Source organism: Ranitomeya imitator, chromosome 1 (assembly GCF_032444005.1).
Source record: "Ranitomeya imitator isolate aRanImi1 chromosome 1, aRanImi1.pri, whole genome shotgun sequence".
In the NCBI taxonomy this organism is placed as follows: Eukaryota; Metazoa; Chordata; class Amphibia; order Anura; family Dendrobatidae; genus Ranitomeya; species Ranitomeya imitator.
Genome location: NC_091282.1, coordinates 10,869,952 through 10,887,408, shown reverse-complemented (window position 1 = coordinate 10,887,408; position 17,457 = coordinate 10,869,952). Strand labels below are relative to the sequence as shown.

Genomic DNA, 17,457 nt, shown 5'->3' with positions numbered 1-17,457 from the left:
TGGTTATGCCATTCGGGCTTTCTAATGCTCCATCTGTGTTTCAGTCCTTTATGCATGACATCTTCCGAAAATACCTGGATAGATTCATGATTGTATATTTGGATGATATTTCGGTCTTTTCGGATGATTGGGAGTCTCATGTGAAGCAGGTCAGAATGGTGTTCCAGGTCCTTCGTGCGAATTCCTTGTTTGTGAAGGGGTCAAAATGTCTCTTTGGAGTACAGAAGGTTTCATTTTTGGGTTTCATTTTTTCCCCTTCTACTATCGAGATGGACCCTGTTAAAGTTCAGGCCATTTATGATTGGACTCAGCCGACATCTGTGAAGAGCCTGCAGAAGTTCCTGGGCTTTGATAATGTTTACCGTCGCTTCATTGCTAATTTTTCTAGTGTTGCTAAACCGTTGACTGATTTGACCAAGAAAGGTGCTGATGTGGTCAATTGGTCCTCTGCGGCTGTAGAGGCTTTTCAGGAGTTGAAGCGTCGTTTTTCTTTTGTCCCTGTGTTGTGCCAGCCAGATGTTTCGCTCCCGTTTCAGGTCGAGGTTGATGCTTCTGAGATTGGAGCAGGGGCTGTTTTGTCGCAAAAAAGTTCTGATGGCTCGGTGATGAAACCATGTGCCTTCTTTTCTAGAAAATTCTCGCCTGCTGAGCGCAATTATGATGTTGGCAATCGAGAGTTGTTGGCCATGATGTGGGCATTCGAGGAGTGGCGACATTGGCTTGAAGGAGCCAAGCATCGCGTGGTGGTCTTGACGGATCTCAAGAATCTGACTTATCTCGAGTCTGCCAAACGGTTGAATCCTAGACAGGCTCGATGGTCGCTGTTTTTCTCCCGTTTTGATTTTGTGGTTTCGTACCTTCTGGGCTCCAAGAATGTGAAGGCTGATGCCCTGTCAAGGAGTTTTGTGCCTGACTCTCTGGGTGTTCCTGAGCCGGCGGGTATTCTCAAAGAGGGGGTAATTTTGTCTGCCATCTCCCCTGATTTGCGGCGGGTGCTGCAGAAGTTTCAGGCTGATAGACCTGACCGTTGTCCAGCGGAGAAACTGTTTGTCCCTGATAGATGGACTAGTAGAGTTATCTCTGAGGTTCATTGTTCGGTGTTGGCTGGTCATCCTGGAATCTTTGGTACCAGAGATTTGGTGGCTAGATCCTTTTGGTGGCCTTCTTTGTCATGGGATGTGCGTTCTTTTGTGCAGTCCTGTGGGACTTGTGCTCGGGCTAAGCCCTGCTGTTCTCGTGCCAGTGGGTTGCTTTTGACCTTGCCGGTCCCGAAAAGGCCCTGGACGCATATTTCCATGGATTTTATTTCAGATCTCCCTGTCTCTCAAAGGATGTCTGTCATTTGGGTGGTTTGTGATCGCTTCTCTAAGATGGTCCATTTGGTACCCTTGTCTAAATTGCCTTCCTCCTCTGATTTGGTGCCATTGTTTTTCCAGCATGTGGTTCGCTTGCATGGCATTCCGGAGAACATCGTCTCGGACAGAGGTTCCCAGTTTGTATCGAGGTTTTGGCGGTCCTTTTGTGCTAAGATGGGCATTGATTTGTCTTTTTCCTCGGCTTTCCATCCTCAAAAAAATGGCCAAACCGAACGAACTAATCACACTTTGGAAACATATCTGAGATGCTTTGTTTCTGCTGATCAGGATGATTGGGTGTCCTTCTTGCCTTTGGCTGAGTTCGCCCTTAATAATCGGGCCAGCTCGGCTACTTTGGTTTCGCCTTTTTTCTGTAATTCCGGTTTCCATCCTCGTTTCTCTTCTGGGCAGGTTGAGCCTTCGGACTGTCCTGGTGTGGATACTGTGGTGGATGTTATGTTAACCAATTCAGTAACACAATGGACATAGAGGTCAGAGCACATACAGTGATCTGACAAAACCCCAAAATAATAGAACGAGCTCTGAGACGTGGGAACTCTGCAGACCGCAATCCCTAATCCTCTCCAACAACACTAGAGGCAGCCATGGATTGCGCCTAACGCTCCCTATGCAACTCGGCACAGCCTGAGAAACTAGCTAGCCTGAAGATAGAAAATAAGCCTACCTTGCCTCAGAGAAATACCCCAAAGGAAAAGGCAGCCCCCCACATATAATGACTGTGAGTTAAGATGAAAAGACAAACGTAGCGATGAAATAGGTTTAGCAAAGTGAGGCCCGACTTTCTGAACAGAGCGAGGATAGGAAAGGTAACTTTGCGGTCTACACAAAACCCTACAAAACCACACAAAGGGGGCAAAAAGACCCTTCGTACCGAACTAACGGCACGGAGGTATACCCTCTGCGTCCCAGAGCTTCCAGCAAACAAATAGACAAGCTGGACAGAAAAAATAGCAAACAAAAATAGCAAAGAAGAACTTAGCTATGCAGAGCAGCAGGCCACAGGAACGATCCAGGAAAAAGCAAGTCCAATACTGGAACATTGACAGGAAGCCAGGATCAAAGCACTTGGTGGAGTTAAGTAGAGCAGCACCTAACGACCTCACCAAATCACCTGAGGGAGGAAACTCAGAAGCCGCAGTACCACTTTCCTCCACCAACGGAAGCTCACAGAGAGAATCAACCGAAGTACCACTTGTGACCACAGGAGGGAGCTCTGCCACAGAATTCACAACAGTACCCCCCCCTTGAGGAGGGGTCACCGAACCCTCACCAGAGCCCCCAGGCCGACCAGGATGAGCCACATGAAAGGCACGAACAAGATCGGGAGCATGGACATCAGAGGCAAAGACCCAGGAATTATCCTCCTGAGCATAACCCTTCCACTTAACCAGATACTGGAGTTTCCGTCTTGAAACACGAGAATCCAAAATCTTCTCCACAATATACTCCAATTCCCCCTCCACGAAAACCGGGGCAGGAGGGTCAACAGATGGAACCATAGGTGCCACGTATCGCCGCAACAATGACCTATGGAATACGTTATGTATGGAAAAAGAATCTGGAAGGGTCAGACGAAAAGACACAGGATTAAGAACCTCAGAAATCCTATACGGACCAACGAAACAAGGTTTAAACTTAGGAGAGGAAACCTTCATAGGAATATGACGAGAAGATAACCAAACCAGATCCCCAACACGAAGTCGGGGACCCACACAGCATCTGCGATTAGTGAAACGTTGAGCCTTCTCCTGGGACAAGGTCAAATTGTCCACTACCTGAGTCCAAATCTGCTGCAACCTGTCCACCACAGTATCCACACCAGGACAGTCCGAAGACTCAACCTGTCCTGAAGAGAAACGAGGATGGAACCCAGAGTTGCAGAAAAATGGCGAAACCAAGGTAGCCGAGCTGGCCCGATTATTAAGGGCGAACTCAGCCAAAGGCAAAAAGGACACCCAATCATCCTGATCAGCAGAAACAAAGCATCTCAGATATGTTTCCAAGGTCTGATTGGTTCGTTCGGTCTGGCCATTAGTCTGAGGATGGAAAGCCGAGGAAAAAGACAAGTCAATGCCCATCCTACCACAAAAGGCTCGCCAAAACCTCGAAACAAACTGGGAACTTCTGTCAGAAACGATATTCTCTGGAATGCCATGTAAACGAACCACATGCTGGAAGAACAATGGCACCAAATCAGAGGAGGAAGGCAATTTAAACAAGGGTACCAAATGGACCATCTTAGAAAAGCGATCACAGACCACCCAAATGACTGACATCTTTTGAGAAACGGGAAGATCTGAAATAAAATCCATGGAAATATGCGTCCAGGGCCTCTTCGGGACCGGCAAGGGCAAAAGCAACCCACTGGCACGAGAACAGCAGGGCTTAGCCCGAGCACAAATCCCACAGGACTGCACAAAAGTACGCACATCCCGCGACAGAGATGGCCACCAAAAGGATCTAGCCACTAACTCTCTGGTACCAAAGATTCCAGGATGACCAGCCAACACCGAACAATGAACCTCAGAGATAACTTTATTCGTCCACCTATCAGGGACAAACAGTTTCTCCGCTGGACAACGATCAGGTTTATTAGCCTAAAATTTTTGCAGCACCCACCGCAAATCAGGGGAGATGGCAGACACAATTACTCCTTCCTTGAGGATACCCGCCGGCTCAGACAAACCCGGAGAGTCGGGCACAAAACTCCTAGACAGAGCATCCGCCTTCACATTTTTAGAGCCCGGAAGGTACGAAATCACAAAGTCAAAACGGGCAAAAAACAGCGACCAACGAGCCTGTCTAGGATTCAACCGCTTGGCAGACTCGAGATAAGTCAAGTTCTTATGATCAGTCAATACCACCACACGATGCTTAGCTCCTTCAAGCCAATGACGCCACTCTTCGAATGCCCACTTCATGGCCAGCAACTCTCGGTTGCCCACATCATAATTTCGCTCGGCAGGCTAAAACTTCCTGGAAAAGAAGGCGCATGGTTTCATCACTGAGCAATCAGAACCTCTCTGCGACAAAACAGCCCCTGCTCCAATCTCAGAAGCATCAACCTCGACCTGGAACGGAAGCGAAACATCAGGTTGACACAACACAGGGGCAGAAGAAAAACGACGCTTCAACTCTTGAAAAGCCTCCACAGCAGCAGAAGACCAATTGACCACATCAGCACCCTTCTTGGTCAAATCGGTCAATGGTTTGGCAATACTAGAAAAATTGCAGATGAAGCGACGATAAAAATTAGCAAAGCCCAGGAACTTTTGCAGACTCTTCAGAGATGTAGGCTGAGTCCAATCATGGATGGCCTGGACCTTAACAGGATCCATCTCGATAGTAGAAGGGGAAAAGATGAACCCCAAAAATGAAACCTTCTGCACACCAAAGAGACACTTTGATCCCTTCACAAACAAAGAATTAGCATGCAGGACCTGAAAAACCGTTCTGACCTGCTTCACATGAGACTCCCAATCATCCGAGAAGATCAAAATGTCATCCAAGTACACAATCAGGAATTTATCCAGGTACTCTCGGAAGATGTCATGCATAAAGGACTGAAACACTGATGGAGCATTGGCAAGTCTGAATGGCATTACTAGATACTCAAAATGACCCTCGGGCGTATTAAATGCAGTTTTCCATTCATCGCCTCGCTTAATTCGCACAAGATTATACGCACCACGAAGATCTATCTTGGTGAACCAACTAGCCCCCTTAATCCGAGCAAACAAATCAGATAACAACGGCAAGGGGTACTGAAATTTAACCGTGATCTTATTTAGAAGGCGGTAATCTATACAAGGTCTCAGCGAACCATCATTCTTGGCTACAAAAAAGAACCCTGCTCCTAATGGCGATGATGACGGGCGAATATGCCCCTTCTCCAGGGTCTCCTTCACATAACTGCACATAGCGGCGTGCTCAGGCACAGATAAATTAAACAGTCGGCCTTTTGGGAATTTACTACCAGGAATCAAATTGATAGCACAATCACAATCCCTATGCGGAGGTAGGGTATCGGACTTGGGCTCCTCAAATACATCCCGGTAATCAGACAAGAACTCTGGAACCTCAGAAGGGGTGGATGACGAAATTGTCAGAAATGGAACATCACCATGTACCCCCTGACAACCCCAGCTGGACACCGACATGGATTTCCAATCTAATACAGGATTATGGACTTGTAGCCATGGCAACCCCAACACGACCACATCATGCAGATTATGCAACACCAGAAAGCGAATAACCTCCTGATGTGCAGGAGCCATGCACATGGTCAGCTGGGTCCAGTACTGAGGCTTATTCTTGGCCAAAGGCGTAGCATCAATTCCTCTCAATGGAATAGGACACTGCAAGGGCTCCAAGAAAAACCCACAATGCTTAGCATACTCCAAGTCCTTCAAATTCAGGGCAGCGCCTGAATCCACAAATGCCATGACAGAATACGATGACAAAGAGCAGATCAAGGTAACGGACAGAAGAAATTTTGACTGTACCGTACCAATGGTGGCAGACCTAGCAAACCGCCCAGTGCGTTTAGGACAATCAGAGATAGCATGAGTGGAATCACCACAGTAGAAACACAGCCCATTCAGACGTCTGTGCTCTTGCCGTTCAACTCTGGTCAAAGTCCTATCGCACTGCATAGGCTCAGGTTTAAGCTCAGGTAATACCGCCAAATGGTGCACAGATTTACGCTCACGCAAGCGTCGACCGATCTGAATGGCCAAAGACATAGACTCATTCAGACCAGCAGGCATAGGAAATCCCACCATGACATCCTTAAGGGCTTCAGAGAGACCCTTTCTGAAAATCGCTGTGAGCGCACCTTCATTCCATTGCGTGAGTACGGACCACTTCCTAAATTTCTGACAATATACCTATATCTCATCCTGACCCTGACAAAGAGCCAGCAAATTTTTCTCTGCCTGATCCACTGAATTAGGCTCATCGTACAGCAATCCAAGCGCCAGGAAAAACGCATCGATATTACTTAATGCAGGATCTCCTGACGCAAGAGAAAACGCCCAGTCCTGAGGGTCGCCACGCAAAAAAGAAATAATGATCCTAACTTGTTGAACTGGGTCACCAGAGGAGCGAGGTTTCAAAGCCAGAAATAGTTTACACTTATTTTTGAAACTCAGAAATTTAGTTATATCTCCAAAAAACAAATCTGGAATAGGAATTCTCGGTTCTAACATAGAATTCTGAACCACAAAGTCTTGAATATTTTGTACTCTTGCCATGAGCTGATCCACACATGAAGACAGACCTTTAATGTCCATTGCTATACCTGTGTCCTGAACCACCCAAATGTCTAGGGGAAAAAAAAGGCAAAACACAGTGCAGAGAAAAAAAAAATGGTCTCAGAACTTTTTTTTCCCCTCTATTGAGAATCATTAGTACTTTGGGCTTCCTGTACTGTTATGTTAACCAATTCAGTAACACAATGGACATAGAGGTCAGAGCACATACAGTGATCTGACAAAACCCCAAAATAATAGAACGAGCTCTGAGACGTGGGAACTCTGCAGACCGCAATCCCTAATCCTCTCCAACAACACTAGAGGCAGCCGTGGATTGCGCCTAACGCTCCCTATGTAACTCGGCACAGCCTGAGAAACTAGCTAGCCTGAAGATAGAAAATAAGCCTACCTTGCCTCAGAGAAATACCCCAAAGGAAAAGGCAGCCCCCCACATATAATGACTGTGAGTTAAGATGAAAAGACAAACGTAGAGATGAAATAGATTTAGCAAAGTGAGGCCCGACTTTCTGAACAGAGCGAGGATAGGAAAGGTAACTTTGCGGTCTACACAAAACCCTACAAAACCACACAAAGGGGGCAAAAAGACCCTCCGTACCGAACTAACGGCACGGAGGTACACCCTCTGCGTCCCAGAGCTTCCAGCAAACAAATAGACAAGCTGGACAGAAAAAATAGCAAACAAAAATAGCAAAGAAGAACTTAGCTATGCAGAGCAGCAGGCCACAGGAACGATCCAGGAAAAAGCAAGTCCAATACTGGAACATTGACAGGAAGCCAGGATCAAAGCACTAGGTGGAGTTTAGTAGAGCAGTACCTAACGACCTCACCAAATCACCTGAGGGAGGAAACTCAGAAGCCGCAGTACCACTTTCCTCCACCAACGGAAGCTCACAGAGAGAATCAACCGAAGTACCACTTGTGACCACAGGAGGGAGCTCTGCCACAGAATTCACAACAGGTGGACAGGTTGCAGCAGATTTGGACTCATGTGGTGGACAATTTGACATTGTCCCAGGAGAAGGCTCAACGTTTCGCTAACCGCCGGCGCTGTGTTGGTCCCCGACTTCGTGTTGGGGATTTGGTTTGGTTGTCGTCTCGTTATGTTCCTATGAAGGTTTCCTCTCCTAAGTTTAAGCCTCGTTTCATTGGTCCGTATAAGATTTCTGAAGTTCTCAATCCTGTGTCATTTCGTTTGGCCCTTCCAGCTTCTTTTGCCATCCATAATGTGTTCCATAGGTCGTTATTGCAGAGATACTTGTCGCCTATGGTTCCCTCCGTTGACCCTCCTGCCCCGGTGTTGGTCGAGGGGGAGTTGGAGTATGTGGTGGAGAAGATTTTAGATTCTCGTATTTCGAGACGGAAACTCCAGTACCTGGTCAAGTGGAAGGGTTATGGTCAGGAAGATAACTCCTGGGTTGTTGCCTCTGATGTTCATGCTGCCGATCTGGTTCGTGCCTTTCATTTGGCTCGTCCTGATCGGCCTGGGGATTCTGGTGAGGGTTCGGTGACCCCTCCTCAAGGGGGGGGGGGGTACTGTTGTGAATTCTATTATCGAACTCCCTCCTGTGGTCATGAATGGTACTTCGGCGAGTTGTGTCCATGGACTCCCTCTGGTGGCTGTGAGTGGAGCTGCTGGTTCTGAGGTTCCTTCCACAGGTGACCTAGTTTAGTCTTGGGCTGGCTGCTCTATTTAACTCCACTCTGATCGTTACTCCATGCCAGCTGTCAATGTTCTTGTACTGGTTCAGTTCGCTCTTGGATCTTTCTGGTGACCTGTCAACTCCAGCAGAAGCTAAGTCCCTGCTAGTTATTATTTGTTCATTGTTTCCTTGTCCAGCTTGCTATCATGATTTTGCCTTGCTAGCTGGAAGCTCTGGGATGCAGAGTGGCACCTCCGCACCGTGAGTCGGTGCGGAGGTCTTTTTGCACACTCTGCGTGGTCTTTTTGTAGTTTTTTGTGCTGACCGCAAAGATACCTTTCCTATCCTCAGTCTGTTTAGTAAGTCTGGCCTCCCTTTGCTGAAACCTGTTTAATTTCTGTGTTTGTGACTTTCATCTTTACTCACAGTCAATATATGTGGGGGGCTGCCTTTTCCTTTGGGGAATTTCTCTGAGGAAAGGTAGGCTTTATTTTCTATCTCTAGGGCTAGTTAGCTCTTAGTCTGTGAAGAGGCGTCTAGGTAGAGTTAGGTACGCTCCACAGCTATTTCTAGTTTTGTGATAGGATTAGGGGTTGTGGTCAGCAGAACTCCCACTTCCCAGAGCTTGTCCTGTGTGAGTTTACCCATCAGGTCGTTCCGGGTGCTCCTAACCACTAGGTCCATAACATCTCCCGTAATGGCGCTGTCAAGCCAGACATGTGGTTTTCTTCTTCCTGGCTCTGTCCGGACCAAAGCGGCACTGACTCCGGCTGCTCCTATCAGCATGGGACTCCTCCTGCTCTTCAGAAATCTGCTGTGGGAGGTAATTTTCCTTCTTTCTTCGCCACACCCACCACAGGCGGGCACCGCTCACCCAGGGGGTGGCCTAGGCGCAAAGCACCCTCCCCACCAGATGAATTTTCACGCCACTTTCAGTTCAGAATGCCTACGATGGGCGGAGCTATCTTCAGCTACTGCGCCATCATCCGCCATTTTAAAGTTACTCACGGCCGCCATCTTTGCCATGCTGGGGGTTCCTCCGTTTACTACATGAGAGGAATCTCCATCCTGCCGACTATGCCACTTTGTAACGGGGGCCAGGGTGGTAGCCGTACCGAGGGATTGCTGCTTTCTCATCACACCCCGATGCTCCGCTACAGAAATTTCATGTCCATTCTTTGGTGTGCTGTGTGTGTCAAGTAGTTCACCCACCTGTGAGTCAGAATCCTTCACAGCATACAGGGCTCCAATCCGTTGCAGACACACACAAATGTTATCAAAGTCCTGATTCACTTTCAATAAAACTTAACTCCTTCAGTTGCATTACAGACACCGTCCAACAGTCTTCACATGTCACAGATGTTTCACCTTCTAAGCTGTCCCTGGTCTTTCCTGACAACACATCATCTGGTACCGTGATCTCCATTCCTGCAGTACTCTGGATTGTCGGCCTAGCTGGTCCCCGTTGCTCCCCGTCCACTTTCCCCATCCTGGGCGAAAAATCAGGTTGCCTCTGCAATTCCTGTTCGGACAGTAAGTCGGTCCAGACTGCCTCGCTTCCCACGTGCTTCAAGATCTGACATCTCCAGACCTGCTTCCCTCAGTGCTCCTTCTGTCTACTCACCACACAATTATTACCACTCCTTCTAGAACAATTCCTCTCAGTCTGCTCTAGCTCCTCCCACTAACTGAAAATTACCTCAGGAAGGCTCTGTCCCTGCCACTACACTGGCTCCGCCCCCTTTCTCAACTGTCACTGGGGCTGAAACCAGTTGTTAACACAATCTAATATCTAACTCTACAGCGCCCTCCAGTGTGTCTAACCCGCAACTACACTGCCATAACCCTTACCAGTGCTGACCTACCACTGCCACTGACTGTCCCTATTTGTGTCCTTAACACACAAATATCAGATCAGTGTCAACCATTATTACATTATACAGTGTCAGATATCTTATATTACACAGGGCACACAGTAAACACAAAATGTACCTGGTTTCATTAGGTAGGCATGTACAGAAATGCAGGGCCCAGACCAGCCGCCTGCACACCCCTTACAGTACCCTGCATACTGCCTGAGGATTTATATCTAGTATGTGGTCACCAGGACTATAAATGGCTTCTCCTGGGTGCAAAAGGAACCTGCACCTTAGCACGCCTTATATTATTATTATTATACATTTTTATAGCGCCATTTATTCCATGGCGCTTTACATGTGAACCGGGCAAATATAGACAAGTACAATAGACATGAGTAAAACAAGGCACACACAAGTACAGGAGGAGAGAGGATCTGCTACCTTCATACTTCTGTATGGTGGCCCAGATATAAATGCTGTCCCCAAACATTCCCTATATAAACGAGCTGCAGACAATCGCCCTGAATGGTGGACCTCATATAGTGGAGATAGGGACAGGGAATAAGAATATATTCATTTACCCTTTCATCATACATAAATGTTGCTATTACTAGTGGATATAACCGCTAGAACTGGTATATTTGTTATGACGACACTATGTAAAGAGACGTAAGATCAGACATCATAGATCGTCAGTTATCACATCTGCAGAATATCACCGAGCTCCGCCAGTAATCATATATGACGAGATCTACAGACAAGATGTCCGTCAGTGACCGGGATTCGTCCCCTCCAGGCTCTTATAGCACAAGGAAGTATCTGATGGACACATTGTCTGCAATAATAAAAAGGAGGAATTGTTATGGGAAATATTTATACATTGATTATTATTATACAGTTAAATCTCCCGCTATATCTCTCATAATTCTGTAGTTAGTATTCGCTCTATAAGTGTTATTGATAATATCAGTAACACCGGGCGCTGTCTCTATATAGAGGGTCTGTGTGTTATATAATGCTTGGTCTCTGAGTATTGTAATCTGGGGAGAAAGGAATTTGGCAAAATCCATCACTTATTATTCTGTTTTTTCTCTCTCAGGTAATGTAAGCAGCCATTCCCACTTTCCTTATCCTCAGCCACCCTCAGTGCCCCCTCTGTGCCCCTATACACACTCCCTGCCTGTCATTATAGGACACATTCTGCTCAAAATCAGGAGAAAAACTAACAACAGCTCAGAAACAGCACAGAAAAGGGCAAAGAATCCGGAGGAGCCTCCTAGTCTGTGTATATATGTATATAATGGCTGATAACAGCGAGAGCTAGAGAGCCAACACTGCACAACCTGCTCCACTATAAGGCTGCCGTCACACTAGCAGTATTTGGTCAGTATTTTACATCAGTATTTGTAGCCAAAACCAGGAGTGGGTGATAAATGCCGAAGTGGTGCATACGTGTCTATTATACTTTTCCTCTAATTGTTCCACTCCTGGTTTTGGCTACAAATACTGATAGTGTGACGGCACCCTAAGGCAAAGAACTAGTCACATGACACTGACGTCACAGGTCCTTCACCACACACTACTGAGCTCCGCCCCTGATCACATGACACTGACGTCACCACAGGTCCTGCAGATCATCCACCGCAACAGATTCGACCTGAAAGAGCAAAAAATTAATCTATCAGATATCAACCAATAACCTCAGCAGTGCGATCAGCAGAGGCCGAATGTACAGAGAGCGGGAGGCGGCTCAGTACTGAGCGTGTACCAGCACCTGAGTGACGGCAGCACCGAGGAGAGGAGCGACAGAGACTCCGGTACAGGATCCATCAGTCACTGACGTCTTGTAGATGTGATCGGTCCCTTAGTTACAGGATCCATCGGTCGTAGTCGGTGACTTCTTGTAGATGTGATCGGGGCCTTAGTTACAGGATCTATCGGTCGTGGTCGGTGACGTCTTGTAGATGTGATCGGAGCCTTAGTTACAGGATCCATCGGTCATGGTCGGTGACGTCTTGTAGATGTGATCGGAGCCTTAGTTACAGGATCCATCGGTCGTGGTCGGTGACGTCTTGTAGATGTGATCGGAGCCTTAGTTACAGGATCCATCGGTCGTGGTCGGTGATGTCTTGTAGATATGATCGGAGCCTTAGTTACAGGATCTATCGGTCGTGATCGGTGACGTCGTGTAGATGTGATCGGAGCCTTAGTTACAGGATCTATCGGTCGTGGTCGGTGACGTCTTGTAGATGTGATCGGAGCCTTAGTTACAGGATCCATCGGTCGTGGTCGGTGACGTCTTGTAGATGTGATCGGAGCCTTAGTTACAGGATCCATCGGTCGTGGTCGGTGACGTCTTGTAGATGTGATCGGGGCCTTAGTTACAGGATCCATCGGTCGTGGTCGGTGACGTCTTGTAGATGTGATCGGAGCCTTAGTTACAGGATCCATCGGTCGTGATCGGTGACGTCGTGTAGATGTGATCGGAGCCTTAGTTACAGGATCTATCGGTCGTGGTCGGTGACGTCTTGTAGATGTGATCGGAGCCTTAGTTACAGGATCCATCGGTCACTGACGTCTTGTAGATGTGATCGGAGCCTTAGTTACAGGATCCATCGGTCACTGACGTCTTGCAGATGTGATCGGAGCCTTAGTTACAGGATCCATCGGTCGTGGTCGGTGATGTCTTGTAGATGTGATCGGAGCCTTAGTTACAGGATCCATCGGTCGTGGTCGGTGACGTCTTGTAGATGTGATCAGAGCCTTAGTTTCAGGATCCATCGGTCGTGGTCGGTGACATCTTGTAGATGTGATCGGAGACTTAGTTACAGGATCCATCGGTCGTGGTCGGTGACGTCTTGTAGATGTGATCGGAGCCTTAGTTACAGGATCCATCGGTCGTGGTTGGTGACGTCTTGTAGATGTGATCGGAGCCTTAGTTACAGGATCCATCGGTCGTGGTCGGTGACATCTTGTACATGTGATTGGAGCCTTAGTTACAGGATCCATCGGTCGTGGTCGGTGATGTCTTGTAGATGTGATCGGAGCCTTAGTTACAGGATCCATCGGTCGTGGTCGGTGACGTTTTGTAGATGTGATCGGGGCCTTAGTTACAGTATCCATCGGTCGTGGTCGGTGACATCTTGTAGATGTGATCGGAGCCTTAGTTACAGGATCCATCGGTCGTGGTCAGTGACGTCTTGTACATGTGATCGGAGCCTTAGTTACAGGATCCATCGGTCGTGGTCAGTGACGTCTTGTAGACGTGATCAGAGCCTTAGTTACAGGATCCATCGGTCGTGGTCAGTGACGTCTTGTAGATGTGATCAGGGCCTTAGTTACAGGATCCATCGGTCGTGGTCAGTGACGTCTTGTAGACGTGATCAGAGCCTAAGGCTATGTTCACACTTTGCAGATTCCACTGCGGATTTTTCCGCAGCAGATTTCCAAAATCCGCAGTGAAAACCCGTTGCGGTTTTTACTGCGGATTTATCGCGTTTTTTACTGCGTTTTCTTCTGCGGATTTTCATCTGCAGTTTTCTATTGGAGCAGGTGAAAATCCGCAGAAAAGAAGTGACATGCTGCGGAATGTAATCCGCAGCGTTTCCGCGCGGTTTTTTCCGCAGCATGTGCACTGCGTTTTTTGTTTCCCATAGGTTTACATTGTTCTGTAAACTCATGGGAAACTGCTGCGGATCCGCAGCGGTCAAATCCGCTGCGGATCCGCAGAAAAATCCGCAAAGTGTGAATATAGCCTTAGTTAGAGGATCCATCGGTCGTGGTCAGTGACGTCTTGTAGATGTGATCAGGGCCTTAGTTACAGGATCCATCGGTCGTGGTCGGTGACGTCTTGTAGATGTGATCGGGGCCTTAGTTACAGGATCCATCGGTCGTGGTCTGTGACGTCTTGTAGATGTGATCAGAGCCTTAGTTACAGGATCCATAGTTTGTGGTCAGTGACGTCTTGTACATGTGATCGGAGGCTTAGTCACAGGATCCATCGGTCGTGGCTGGTGACGTCTTGTACATATGATCTGAGTCTTACTAAGGGTGGTTTCACACTTGCGTTTTTGTCTGCAGCGTTTTTTTGCACAAAAAAACGCATGCGTTTTTTTTCTTATATTTAACATTGAAAACGCATGCGTTTTTTGTTGTGCGCGTTTGGTCGCGTTTTGAAACGCATGCGTTTTTTTGCTGCATGCGTTCTTTTTCAGAAATGCAACTTGTAGTATTTTTGAGAGGCGTTTTTTTGACACATAAAAACGCATGCGTTTTCATGCGTTTTTTGTGTGCCAAAAAATACATTGGAGTCAATGGAAACGCATGCGTTTTAAGCACATGCGTTTGTTTGCTTTAAAAACGCATGCGTTTTTATAAAAAAAAAACAGAAAACACACTGATATGCCACCCCCCAACATAAAGGTGATAAAGGGATCCTAACCCTAACCCTAACCCTAAAGGGATACTAACCCTAGCCCTAAAGGGATCCTAACCCTATCTCTAACCCTATCCCTAACCCTACCCCTAACCCTAACCCTAAAGGGATCCTAACCGTACCCCTAACCCTACCCCTAACCCTAAGCCTAAAGGAATCCTAACCCTAACCCTAATCCCTTTAGGGTTAGGGTTAGGATCCCTTTAGGCTTAGGGGTAGGGTTAGGATCCCTTTAGGGTTAGGGTTATGATCCCTACCCCTAACCTTACCCCTAACCCTAACCATTTCTGTTTATAGTGGGTTTTTTACTTTATTTTGATGATTGGCAGCTGTCACATTTCTCAGCATGCGTTTAAAAAACACAAATGCATGAAAAAACGCATGTAAACGCGTCAAAACGCTGCGTTTTTTTCACCACATGCAAAAACGCATGCGTCAAAAAAACGCAGCGTTTGCACGCGTTTACATGCGTTTTTTCACCATGTGTTGTTTTTTAAAAAAATGCATGCGTTTTGAAACGCAAGTGTGAAACCAGCCTTACAGGATCCATCTGTCTTGGTTGTTGTCATCTTGTAGATGTGATCGGAGCCTTAGTTACAGGATTTATCGTTCGTGGTTGGTGTCATCTTGTAAATGTAATCGGAGCCTTAGTTACAGGATCCACCTGTCGGTGACGTCTTGTAGATGTGATAGGAGCCTTTTTTACAGAATCCATCGGTCATGGTTGGTGACGTCTTGTAGATGTGATTGAAGCCTTAGTTATAGGATCCATAGGTTGTGGTCGGTGACGTCTTGTAGATGTGATTGGAGCCTTAGTTACAGGATCCATCTGTCATGGTTGGTGATGTCTTGTAGATGTGATCGGAACCTTATTTACAGGATTCATCGGTTGGTGACATCTTATAGTTGTGATCGAAGCCTTAGTTACAGGATCCATCGGTCGTGGTCGGTAACGTCTTGTAGATGTGATCGGAGCCTTAGTTACAGGATCCATCTGTCGTTCTCGGTGAATTCTTGTCGATGTGATCGGAGACTTAGTTACAGGATCCATCAGTCGTGGTCGGTGATGTCTTGTAGATGTGATCAGAACCTCAGTTACAGGATCCATCGGTCCTGGTTGTTGACGTCTTGTAGATGTGATCAGAGCCTTAGTTACAGGATCCATAGTTTGTGGTCAGTGCCGTCTTGTACATGTGATCAGAGGCTTAGTCACAGGATCCATCGGTCGTGGCTGGTGACGTCTTGTACATATGATCTGAGTCTTACTTACAGGATCCATCTGTCTTGGTTGTTGTCATCTTGTAGATGTGATCGATGCCTGAGTTACAGGATTTATCGTTCGTGGTTGGTTTCGTCTTGTAGATGTAATCAGAGCCTTAGTTACAGGATCCACCTGTCGGTGACGTCTTGTAGATGTGATAGGAGCCTTAGTTATAGGATCCATCAATCGTGGTCGGTGACGTCTTGTAGATGTGATTGGAGCCTTATTTACAGGATTCATCGGTTGGTGACATCTTATAGTTGTGATCGAAGCCTTAGTTACAGGATCCATCGGTCATGGTCGGTAACGTCTTGTAGATGTGATCGGAGCCTTAGTTACAGGATCCATCTGTCGTTCTCGGTTAATTCTTGTCGATGTGATCAGATACTTAGTTACAGGATCCTTCGTTCATGGCTTGTGATGTCTTGTAGATGTGATCGGAGCCTTAGTTACAGGATCCATCGGTCGTGGTCGGTGATGTCTTGTAGATGTGATCGGAGCCTTAGTTACTGGATCCATCAGTCTTGGTTGGTGACGTCTTGTAGATGTGAGCGGAGCCTTAGTTACAGGATCCATCGGTCGTGGTCGGTGACGTCTTGTAGATGTGATCGGAGCCTTAGTTACAGGATCCATCTGTCGTGGCCATTGACCTCTTGTAGATGTAATCGGAGCCTTAGTTGCAGGATCCATCTATCGTTCTCAGTGAATTCTTGTAGATGTGATCGGAGCCTTAGTTACAGGATTCATCAGTCTTGGTTGGTGACGTTTTTTAGATTTAATCGGAGCCTTAGTTGCTGGATCCATCTATCGTTCTCGGTGAATTCTTGTCGAGGTGATCGGAGACTTAGTTACAGGATCCATCGGTCGTGGTCGGTGACGTCTTGTAGATGTGATCGGAGACTTAGTTACAGGATCCATCGTTCGTGGTCGGTGACATCTTGTAGATGTGATCGGAGGCTTAGTTACAGGATACATCGGTCGTGGTTGGTGACGTCTTGTAGATGTGATTGGAGCCTTAGTTACAGGATCCATCGGTCGTGGTTGGTGACGTCTTGTAGATGGTATCGGAGCCTCAGTTACAGGATTCTTCGGTCGTGGTTATTGACTGCTTTTAGATGTGATTGGAGCCTTAGTTACAAGATCCATCTGTCATTGACGTCTTGTAGATGTAATCGGAGTTTTAGTTACAGGATCCATCGGTCATGGTTGGTGACCTTTTGTAGTTGTGATCGGAGCCTTACTTACAGGATCAATCAGTCATGGTTGGTGACGTCTTGTAATTTTGATCGGAGCCTTCGATACAGGTTCCATCGGTCGTAGTTGGTGACATATTGCAGATGTAATCGGAGCCTTAGTTACAGGATCCATCTGTCTGTGACGTCTTGTAGAAGTGATCACAGTTTTAGTTACAGGATCCATCTGTCTGTGACGTCTTTTAGATGTGATCGGAGTTTTAGTTACAGGATCTATCGGTCTTGGTTGATGACGTCTTGTTATTTTGATCGGATTCTCAGTTACAGGGTCCATCGGTCGTAGTAAGAGGTGTCCTGTAGATGTGATAAGAGCCTTGATTACAGGATCCATTGTTCGTGGTTGGTGATGTCTTGTAA

General features: G+C 47.0%; 1 protein-coding gene across 1 annotated transcript in view; it reads left to right on the top strand.

The window, feature by feature from the left end:
- Nucleotides 1–11,748: 11,748 nt before the first annotated feature.
- The window catches only part of LOC138657431 (zinc finger protein 300-like), a 68,008-nt gene continuing 62,299 nt past the window's right edge, over nucleotides 11,749–17,457 (top strand). Inside the window, exon 1 of the mRNA XM_069745221.1 lies at nucleotides 11,749–11,968. The gene's annotated coding sequence lies outside the window, so the exon portion shown is untranslated. The remainder of the gene's footprint in view (nucleotides 11,969–17,457) is intronic.